Below are 11,063 nucleotides of genomic sequence, written 5' to 3' on the forward strand. Positions count from 1 at the left end.
AGACAAGATGGATGAAGCAAAGAAGTGTAGGCCAACAGGAGCCAGATGTAGATCGCTCCTGAGAGACACAGCCAGAATACAGCAAACACAGAGGCGAATGCCAGCAGCAAACCACTGAACTGAGAATAGGACCCCCGTTGAAGGAATCAGAGAAAGAACTGGAAGAGCTTGAAGGGGCTCGAGACCCCATATGTACAACAATGCCAAGCAACCAGAGCTTCCAGGGACTAAGCCACTACCTAAAGACTATACATGGACTGACCCTGGACTCTATGAATATCCTAGTAAGAGCACCAGTGGAAGGGGAAGCCCTGGGTCCTGCTAAGACTGAACACCCAGTGAACTAGATTGTTGGGGGGAGGGAGGCAAGGGGGGGAGGATGGGGAGGGGAATACCCATAAAGAAGGGGAGGGGGATGTTTGCCCGGAAACCGGGAAAGGGAATAACACTCGAAATGTATATAAGAAATACTCAAGTTAATAAAAAAAGAAAAAGAAAAAGAAAAAAAAGAGGTTATAGCTGAAGGAAGATTCTCAAAGTTCATTTGGATACTGAACTTATGTTTAAATCAAGGCCATCTGATGGAAAATTCTATAACTTCAGCAGTCATCATATTGGTAATATCCACTGAGGCTGGAATGAAATTTTTTATGTTCTTTGGTGAAATTCTTAAAGCATCAGTGTTTTCATAACAGCAGTCACTGCAGTATGCAAAATTATGTCTGGGGTTGTTTGTCTGTTGGGTCACTGATTGGTTGGTTTTTTGACATGTCCTTGGGGCTGTGGTGCACAAGGCAGCAAAGTGTCTGATAGCAGTAAATAATGGGCCAAATTCAATTGTAGTTAGTTGAAAAGATACTAAATACTAAAAGTTGCTCAGCATGAAGAAAACCAAATAATAGCAATTTCCTTAATATTACTTCAGGCAATTCAACTACAAATCCAACACACTAGTGATATTTGGCTCCCACTGATCTTTTCTTATTTTATCTGGATATTTTCCTTACACAGTAGATATTATCCCATGCTTTGAGTAAACTTTTATATACTTTCTCCTTTAAACATGTGGGAATGTTATCCTCTTTTTTTATTATTGTATTTATTATTTATTTAATCATTTTTATTAATCATTCCATTCATTTACATCTCAAATGATATCCCACTTCTTAATTACCCCCTCCACCAACCCCCCATCCCATGATATCCCACTTCTTCTTTACCCGTCCACCAGATCCCCATCCCACATCTGACCTCCCCACTCCCCTTTGCCTGTATGAGAGTGCTCCTCCATCCACCAATACTCTCTTACCCCACCACTCCAGCATCCCCCTACACTGGGCATTAAGCCTCACTGGGACCAAGGGCCTCCTCTCCTGTTGCTGTCAGGCAAGACCATCTTCTCTCTCTCTCTCTCTCTCTCTCTCTCTCTCTCTCTCACTCATATATATATGTATATGTATGTGTATGTGTATGTGTATGTGTATATGTATATGTATGTGTATGTGTATGTGTAAGTGTATGTGTATGTGTATGTGTATGTGTATGTGTATGTGTATGTGTATGTGTATGTGTATGTGTATGTGTATGTGTATATGTATATGTATATGTATATGTATATGTATATGTATATGTAATCTGGAGCCATGGATCCCTCCAGGTACCCTCCTTGGTTGGTGGTCTGGACTCTGGAAGAACTGGCTGGTAGGCCCGCCTACGTTGTTCTTCCAATGGAGTTGCAATCCCCTTGCACTCCTCCAGTCCTACTGCCAGCTCTTCCATCAAGTTCCCTGAGCTCTGTCTGATGGTTGTCTCTAAGCACAATCCATATCTGCATTAGTCAGTTGCTGGCCAGACTTCCTCAGCACTGCAAGGGAGTTGGGTTTGTTGTCTGCAGATATGATGGATCCCCAGGTGAGGTAGTCCCTGGTTGGCCCTTCCTTCAGTCTCTGTTCCATTTTTTGTCCCTGTTCTTCCTTTGGACAGGAACATTTCTAGGTTAAAAACTTTGAGATGGGTGGGTGTCCCCATCCCTCGACCAGGGCCCATACCTATCTGCTGGAGTAGTTCTCTACAGAATCTATCTCCCCCTTCTCTGAATATTTCAGCTAAAGTCATCCCCGTTGGGTCCTGGGAATCTCTCATGTCCCTAGCATCTGTGACCTTCCTGTGGCTATCCCCAGTTCCTCGTCCCCCTGCTACATATTTTTATTCTATTTCCTGACCCTCTGTACCTGTCTCACATTTCCTCCAGATCGAGATGCTGCCAACCTTATTTCCTCCTGCTCCTTTCTCCCTCTCTGGTCTCCCTTTATCTCTACTTCCCACAATCCTCCTGTTCCCCACTCAATGGAGGACTGAAGATATGGGGCCATAAAAGGCAACTTGGTTCCGGGTTGACCTAAGGCTAGAAACACCAGTGACCCTAAAAGATGGCATTTAGCCTGACTTCCAGGAAACCAGGACCCTGTCACTAGCCACAGCCCTCCATAGATTTGTGGCTGTCAGTCATCACATAAGGGCAATGCCTAAGCCTCTCTACAGGTAGAAGACACGACCACATGTAACATAGGCTCAAGACAGATCTCATGAAAATAAAGTACCTAAAGGCCTGGAGGATTAGCCAATGAACTTTCCTTCCAAGACACTTCTCCCTGCAAAAGGTATTTAATCTCAGGCGCACCCTGAGAAGTAGGGTATGGTTTTACTCATCCACTTCCCAACATGACATTAAATTCCTTAAAACCATGGACTGTCTCTTTTCTCTGGGATCTGCTGTGGGAAGGCAGGGGCCACATAACCCTACATGAAGCATTCCCACCCTGATATTCTATGCTTCATTTGTTCTATAGGTTGTAGTGTGGGCTTTATGGCTAATATCCATTTATTAGTGAGTACATACTGTGTGTGTGTGTGTGTGTTTTTTTTCTATCTGGGTTACCTCCCTCAGGATGATATTTTCTTTCTTTCTTTCTTTCTTTCTTTCTTTCTTTCTTTCTTTCTTTCTTTCTTTCTCCTCCTGCTCCTGCTCCTGCTCCTGCTCCTCCTCCTCCTCCTCCTCCTCCTCCTCCTCCTCTCCTCCTCATTCTCCCCCTTCTTCTTCTTTCTCTTGTCTCTCACAGGGTTTATTTATACATAAAATAATGTCCTCAGAGACATTAATCCTTGATTACATAGCCTTTTAGAATTCTCCAACATACAACAAAGACACATGCTCTACTATGTTCATAGAAGCCTTATTTATAATAGCCATAAGCTGGAAAGAAACCATATGCCCTTCAACAGAGGAATGGATACAGAAAATATACATATACACACTGGAGTACTACTCAGGTATCAAAAACAATAACTTCATGAAATTCATAGGCAAATGGATTGAACTAGAAAATATCATCCTGAGTGAGGTAACCCAACCACAGAAAAACACACATGGTATGAAGTGGATGTTAGCCCAAAAGCTCGAATTACCCAAGATATAATTTATAGACCACAAGAAGCTCAAGAAGAAGGATGACCAAAATGCGGATGCTTCACTCCTTCTTAAATGAGGGAACAAAACTATTCATAGGAGTGAATATGGAGGCACAGTTTGGAGCAGAGACGGAAGGAACGGCCATTCAGTGCCTACTCCACATGTGGCCCATACATATACAGCCACCAAATTAGATAAGATGGATGAAGCTAAGAAGTGCAGGCTGACAGGAACCCGATATAGCTATCTCCTGAGAGACACAGCCAGAGCATGTCAAATACAGAGACGAATGCTAGCAGCAAACCACTGAACTGAGAACAGGACCCCATTGGGGGAATTAGAGAAAGGATTGAAAGAGCTGAATGGGCTTACAACTGCCTAAGAACAACAATGCCTACCAACAAGAGCTCCCAGGGAATAAACCACTGACCCAAGACTGACCCATGGCTCCAACTGCATATGTAGCAGAGGAAGGCCTTGTTGGGCACCAACGGAAGGAGAAGCACTTTGTCCTGCCAAGGTTGGACCCCCAATGTAGGGGAATGTCGGGAGGTGGAGGAAGAAGGGGGGTTGGATGGGGAGGTGAACACCCGTATAGACGAAGGGGAGGGGATGAAATAGGTGGCTTATATCTAGGGAAACTGGGAAAGGGAATAACATTTGAAATGTAAACAAAAAAAACAAAAAAAAACCAATCCCCCCAAAAAATATCCCAATAAGAGGGCAGGGTCCATAGACCACATTGCACACTGCACATAGCAGTGAACCACCACCCTTTGGGCATAGGGGGAGAACAGTCAGGGAGGCAATGACAGGGCCTCCAGGAGTCTCAATATGCGGTAGGCAAGTAAGCTCATTTATTGCAATCAGAGGGCAAACAAAATACCAGATGCTACCTCCCCATTGGTCTCCACTTTTGAGTAGATCAGTCGTTCTTCATTGACTCTGTTGCTTCTTGCCCGTGACTTCATGCATTTCTAGGTCAGATTTCATGTTTGCTAACTGTGGAAGCTCCACCATGCATGTATAATCATCCCTTCCCTTCCCAAGGTCGGTCATGGCGTAGCTTTTCATGTCCTACAAGAGAGCAAATCTTTAAGTTCAGACTCCATTTTAGAAAACTTAAACTCAGGTAAACTAACAGGCTGGTTCCTAATGTTGCTTTCGAAGTTATTCCCCAACAAAACCTGAGCCTAGCTCCAGTTTCTAGGCTAACCCCAAGAAATACAGTGTTTCCAAGTTAATTGCCAACAAGCCCCGCCCCCTTGCCTAACTATCACCAATGCATAGGGAAACAGAAATTTAAGTTTATGGTTTGATTCCCAACACCAGCCAACTATGTTAAAGGCCATAGTGGCTCTCCAGTTAAATGCTTGCCAGGCTAGAAACAACACCCAGCCCTTCTTGTAGCTGATAGAGATTCCTGGCTACTCTCCATCAAAGCCATCCTGCTGTGTCAGGTCTGGCAGGTGAGGAGCCCAAGCAGGAGCTTATCAATAAAAGCCCTGCTGTGATTTGCATCTTGCATTGGATCACCTCCTGGCTGTTTTGTGGGGTCCACAAAAAGGTCCCTGGAACTACACTTGCATAGCATCTCTGCTATGTTCTTATTGTAGAGTTTCATCAAATGTTTCCTGCTAGGTATAATAGGGCATATGAAGATGATTGAGGCACAGTCCTTGCTGTAAGGCATTCGGTATCCAGTGAGAAGGAAATGATAGCAGTTTCCATAAAAAGACCAGTTGTCAAATATTTATATGAGAATTACCTAAATGCTGTAGACTAAGGGGAAAAATAGATGACTTCTTTATGTTAATCTATGAGAGTTCTGTGAATGATCCTTAAAGGTCCTTAGAATTTTCTTTTTTTAATTTCTAAAAAAAATTATTACATTTTAATTTATTTCATTTGTGTGGTGCATGTGTGTGCATTTTTCCCATTCAGGTGCATAGGAGTCAGAGGATATTTTTTGGGAGTCAGTTTTCTCCTTCTATCATGTAGGCCATGAGAATCTAACTCAGGTTTTTAGGTTTGGCAGCAAGTACCTTTATCCATTTCATTAGTCCTCCAAGTACATTTCTAAATGTGTAAATGAAAAAAAAAAACCTAGGAAACAATTTTATCTGTTTGTTTCCTTGGGATCGATTAATATCTCTCTAGATTCGCTTACTCCTCACTCTGTTAGAAAATCAAGATCTTGTCAAAATTGCCACATTGGATTAGGGGTGGGGAATCTTCATTCAATCCTTGACAGTAATGTTACATTCACAAATACTCGTGATCTCTGCAAAACAAACCCATAAATTTTAGATTGCCAAGTAAAGCCAGTAGATGTACACTTATTTTGCTTTGGGGGATCAGGAACTTGGGGGGATATTTGAAAGCATAAATTTATTACCTTTATCTAACCAGATTTTTCTTTCTTTTATTTTCTTTCCTTCCTTCCTTCCTTCTTTCCTTCCTTCCTTCCTTTCTTTTTTTTTCTTTTCCTTTTTCTGAGTAAAATTTTCTCCACATATTTCTGGAGCTTTTTATGAAAACCAGCCTGGACTTGAATTCATAGAGATTCTTCTGCCTCTGTCTACTGAGTGCTGGGATCAAAGGTGTGTGCTACCATGCCTGACCTTAATCAGATATTTTTAGAAATTATTTTGAAACTGACAAAAGGTTGCTTGTTATGATACTGATATTCAATATATTTCTTTCTCAAAATTTCAATTGATTTTATGGCATATTTATTATAGGTAAATGAAAGGCAGATCATCAGTAACTGAGACACAATGTTGGACAGCAAGCAAATAATTAATAAATATTGAAGTATGTTAAGAGTTCTACAATATTTTTAGTACTAAGACCAACAATCTGTTCACCAAAGCATGCTATTGCTTATAAGACATATATTTTTTTTGATTGAGAATATTTTTTTTCCTAATTTTTTTCAGTTTTTTTTTTATTAACTTGAGTGTTTCTTATTTACATTTCGAGTGTTATTCCCTTTCCCTGTTTCCAGGCAACCATCCCCCTAATCCCTCCCCCTTCTTTATGGGTGTTCCCCTCCCCATCCTCCATCCATTGCCGCCCTCCCCCCAACAATCACATTCACTGGGGGTTCAGTTTTAGCAGAACCAAGGGCTTCCCCTTCCACTGGTGATCTTACTAGAATATTCATTGCTACCTATGAGGTCAGAGTCCAGGGTCAGTCCATGTATAGTCCTTAGGGAGTGGCTTAGTCCCTGGAAGCTCTGGTTGCTTGGCATTGTTGTACATATGGGGTCTCGAGCCCCTTCAAGCTCTTCCAGTTCTTTCTCTGATTCCTTCAACGGGGGTCCTATTCTCAGCTATGAATAGTCCTGACTTTTCCTTAAATTTTTTCCTTCTCTATAAAATCTCAGTGTTCCTGTAAGTACCTTCAGGGTAGGTTTCTTGCTGAACCTCTTTATTTGTTTTTCCCACCTTTGCCATGTTTATTCATCTTCTTTTCCTGTCCCTCACAGCTAACTCTAACTGACAGACATGCAATGGTAGGTGGTCTAGCCTAGTTTGTTTGGACTCATGGAGATGAGGCTTTTCTCCCTAAAACTCTGGTTATAGCTGACAGAAGTTGACACATTAAGGACAAAACTGAAGAAAAAACTACAAGTTCATTGGCTATTCAAATGTTGAAGACATGCTTTGGTCACATTGACTTGTTTTTTCAACAGTTGGCTGATGTGCCTATGTACCTATTCAACATGTTTATGTGGCTATGGAGGAAAAACAACAGTCACAGATTACCAAAGCCCTGCCCTCTTCCCCACACCCCATTGCACTGACAAACTGTGTGTACTCTTAGCTTCCTTTGTTGCTATTTTTTAAATTGGTCACATTGCCTATTTCTTTGTTTCAGAAGAATTGCAGTGTGTCCCCAATTGCTTCTGTAGCTATCAGTGCTCCCTTCTGGAAGCACACTATATTATAGTGCTATACTGCCACTTCGAGAGTGCTTAAGTTTGTGTAAAAAGTACTCACTGAGTTCCTGCCCAAGGTCAGCTCCAAACCAAAACTGGTGTAGCCTCCCAATGACCACCCCGTGGTTCTCATTGTCATCTAATAAGTACCCTACTTCAAATTCATGCCCATGTCTCTTTCTGGCCAGAAGATTTGGAGACTATTAATACAAGGTTTGCTGGCTTTCATCCTTCATAAACTGCCATGTTTAAACCATTATGCTCCAAGATGCCTGGTAATGGGTACTCCCACGAAGAAGCAATTAGATACAGAACACAAGCTATAAGCATCTTTGGCAATGGGAAGTACTGTTGGAAGACAAAGCATTATGCTAAGGCCTACAGGGATTCCTAAAAGGTGATCCAGACATCAAAATCAAAAGAGCCTTCCTCATGATTAGTCTGGTGTTGATAACAAGCCAAGAGAGATAGTCTTGACTTTATATTGTGTGGGTGTTGTGTTACCTGAGTGGGATGCAGTGGACTATGAGGGAGGTTTCCATACCAGTTGAATATATGAGTCCCCATGTCCATTGCCATACATGGTGACACAGAATTGAGGGGCCTAGCAACCTAGTGGAAACTTAGAATGGGCTCAAGATGGTGGCTGCTTCCCCATTTTTAAAAAAAGTCCGCTCAGGTGTTGCTAGCCTGGCACCTCTACATAGTGACAATGGGATGTCTGGCTATTCCAGAGCTCCTGTTAATCCCCCAATGATAGAAAGGCTGTATAAAAAACCAAAACAACAACAAGAACAACCCCCCCCAAACAAAAACCAACAAACAGAAAAAAATCAGATCTGAACCTCCATTCTGATTTCTGGAGTCTGTTTCTCAGGTTTTCTATTCTGCCTCCTTCATCCTCTCCTGGATCCAAGTGCCTGTGTCTGAGTCACCAACAGAGACCCTTGAGAAGACCCCTGCAACCTGATGTGGTGAATGGACCTCTATGAAAATGGGCAATACTTTTTCTCACAGATGGAACAGTCAGCTCAACATTCTGAGGGGAGTCCTGGAGAGTAGACAGAGGAAGGCTTCTACTAAACACCTTAATACATAAACAGTTTCAGGGAAACTTGGCTTGCCCTTATGCCCAGGGGCTCATCTATGCATCTTTTGGATAAGAAAATGCTGAATCCTGGGACTGTGAAGGATGACAGGAATCTAGGGGTCATGGAAAAAATGTACAAGACCAACAGCTGCTACCGTAGAGGTACCATCCATATTTCCATGTCCTTTGTCCTGGCTAACCAGACAGAGCAGATAAACCCGAAGGCTCTTTCTCAGGAAAAACATAAACAAACAGATTCAGGCAATATTTTCCTCTAACCAATACATACAATAAGTAGATATTTTGCCCTTTACTATTCATAATGCCTCCCAATGCTTCATTTATGCCTCCAACACTCACTCACAGTTGGTAGCCTTGCCAGTTAATGCTTCAGTAACTCATCACCTAGCTGCAAATGGTATCCACTTAGAGTTACATGACAGCCCCCTGTTTGATTATGCTGGAGTATTCCCTGTCAGTTTAAAATGGGCTAAATATGTGGATAGACCTTGTCTCACTAACATCACAGTGACAAAATTAATATGTGAACCCTGCCCTTCCTCTTCTGGTGTGGGAGCCTTGTGTCCATCTGCATAAGTGCTTCCTCTTCCTCTCCGTGTCCTAGTTCTTGTTCAACAAGTCTTATTATATGAGCCCAAAGAGATGGCATTTTTGATCTAAAATCACACCAAGAAAGATCTTTGTTCCTTTGCTGGTAGGGATCAAACTTATCTTCTCCATGATGTCTGTAGGGGTCTCAGAAGTGGCCCATATTCAGAACCATCACCTGGCTGGAGATGTCAGGGACAAACTTGACCAGGTCATGACATCAGGAATGTAAAGCCTAGAGACACTCCAACACAAGATGAACTTTCTGGCTTGAATGGTGTTGCAAAATATAGGCTCTAAAAGTGTACCTGCAGATAATAGCTTAAGTTTTTAAATTTATTTTTCAATATGATTGTTCCTCAGACAGTTAGGAAATGATTTACCTCAGGACACAGCTATACTACTTTTGTGCATATACTCAAAGATGAAAATTCTACTACAAGGACACTCCTGGTTAAGGATGCTGACAAAGTGTCACTGGGTCAAAGCCTGACCAATGCCAGAATGATTCTTCTCAAATTTCTCTCCTTGAATGCTCCAAGGATAACTTTTTAGGTCTCAGATGCCCTAAACCTAGCTACCCTGTTGCCTGACCTAGACCTAGATGGGCTTTTACATGAATGCTCAGACATTTTGGCCCACATCCATGGGACCAGACCAGATCTTGAGGATACCCCCTTGATGGATGCAAAGGTAATATGCTTCCTCAATGACAACAGCATCATTCAGGACTGACAGAGGTATGCTGGGGCAGTGGTGGTCCCAAACTCTAAGATCATATGGGCAGAGGGACTCCTGGCAGGAATGTCAGCACAGAAAACTGAACTGGTAGCTCTGATCAAGGTGTTAGAGTTGAGAAAGGTCAAGATATACAGATAGCTAGTGTTATGTTGCTACCACTCACCCCCATGGGGCTATTTTTAGGGAGAGAGGCATTCTGACAGGAGAAGGAAAGACTATCAAAAATAAAAAAGAAATCTCATTAATAAGGGCTCTATGAGGGCCCAAAATACTGACCATCATTCACTACTTGAGACACCAGAAAAGAAAGGACCTAGTTTCAGAGGGCAACAATAGGGCAGATCAAGCAGCCCATCATGCAGATTATAAACTCATTATGCCAGAAGAAATGAGACTACACATACTTCAGAAGATCCACTGCTGCTCCCACAAGGACATCTGGAGAATGCAGGACTTGATATCAGGATTAGAAATACCAACTCAAAGATTGTCAAGAAATGTAAAACATGACAGCTAACTAATACAGTGGCACAAATTCTAGAGTCGACTGGGAGACTTCACAAAGGCAAAACCAGACAAATTAAGAAATAAATATTTACTGATGTTTATAGATATTCTTTTCAGGTTAGACTAAGGCTTTCCCTGCTTAACATAAAACTACTTGCATGGCATCAAAGAAGCTCTGGTTTTTGTTTTTGTTTTTGTTTTTTTTTTTAGTTTTATGTTATTTTATTTTATTTACATTTCAAATATTATCTTTCCCAGTTTCTACTTCCCAAACTCCTTATTCCCCCCCTCCCTGCTGGTTCTGTGAGAGTGCTCCCCTGACCACCCACCTACTCCTGCCTCACTTCCCTAGCATTCCTCTATGCTGGGGCATCAAGCTTTCACAGGACCAAGGGCCTCCCCACTCATTGATGCCAGATAAGACCATCCTCTGCTATATATGTCCATCTGCATGGGTCCCTCCATGTTTACTCTTTGGGTAGTGCTTTAGTTCCTTGGAGCTCTGGAGGGTCTTGTTGGTTGATATTGTTGTTCTTTCTATGGGGTTGTAAACCCCTTAACTCTTTCAGTCCTTCCCCTAACTTCTCCACTGGAGTCTCTGTGCTCAGTCCAGTGGGTGGCTTAAAGCATTTGCATCTGTATCTATAAGACTCTGGCAGAGTCTCTCATGAGACAGCTTTATCAGGCTCCTGTTAGCAAA

The sequence above is a fragment of the Rattus norvegicus genome, chromosome X (assembly GCF_036323735.1).
Source record: "Rattus norvegicus strain BN/NHsdMcwi chromosome X, GRCr8, whole genome shotgun sequence".
In the NCBI taxonomy this organism is placed as follows: Eukaryota; Metazoa; Chordata; class Mammalia; order Rodentia; family Muridae; genus Rattus; species Rattus norvegicus.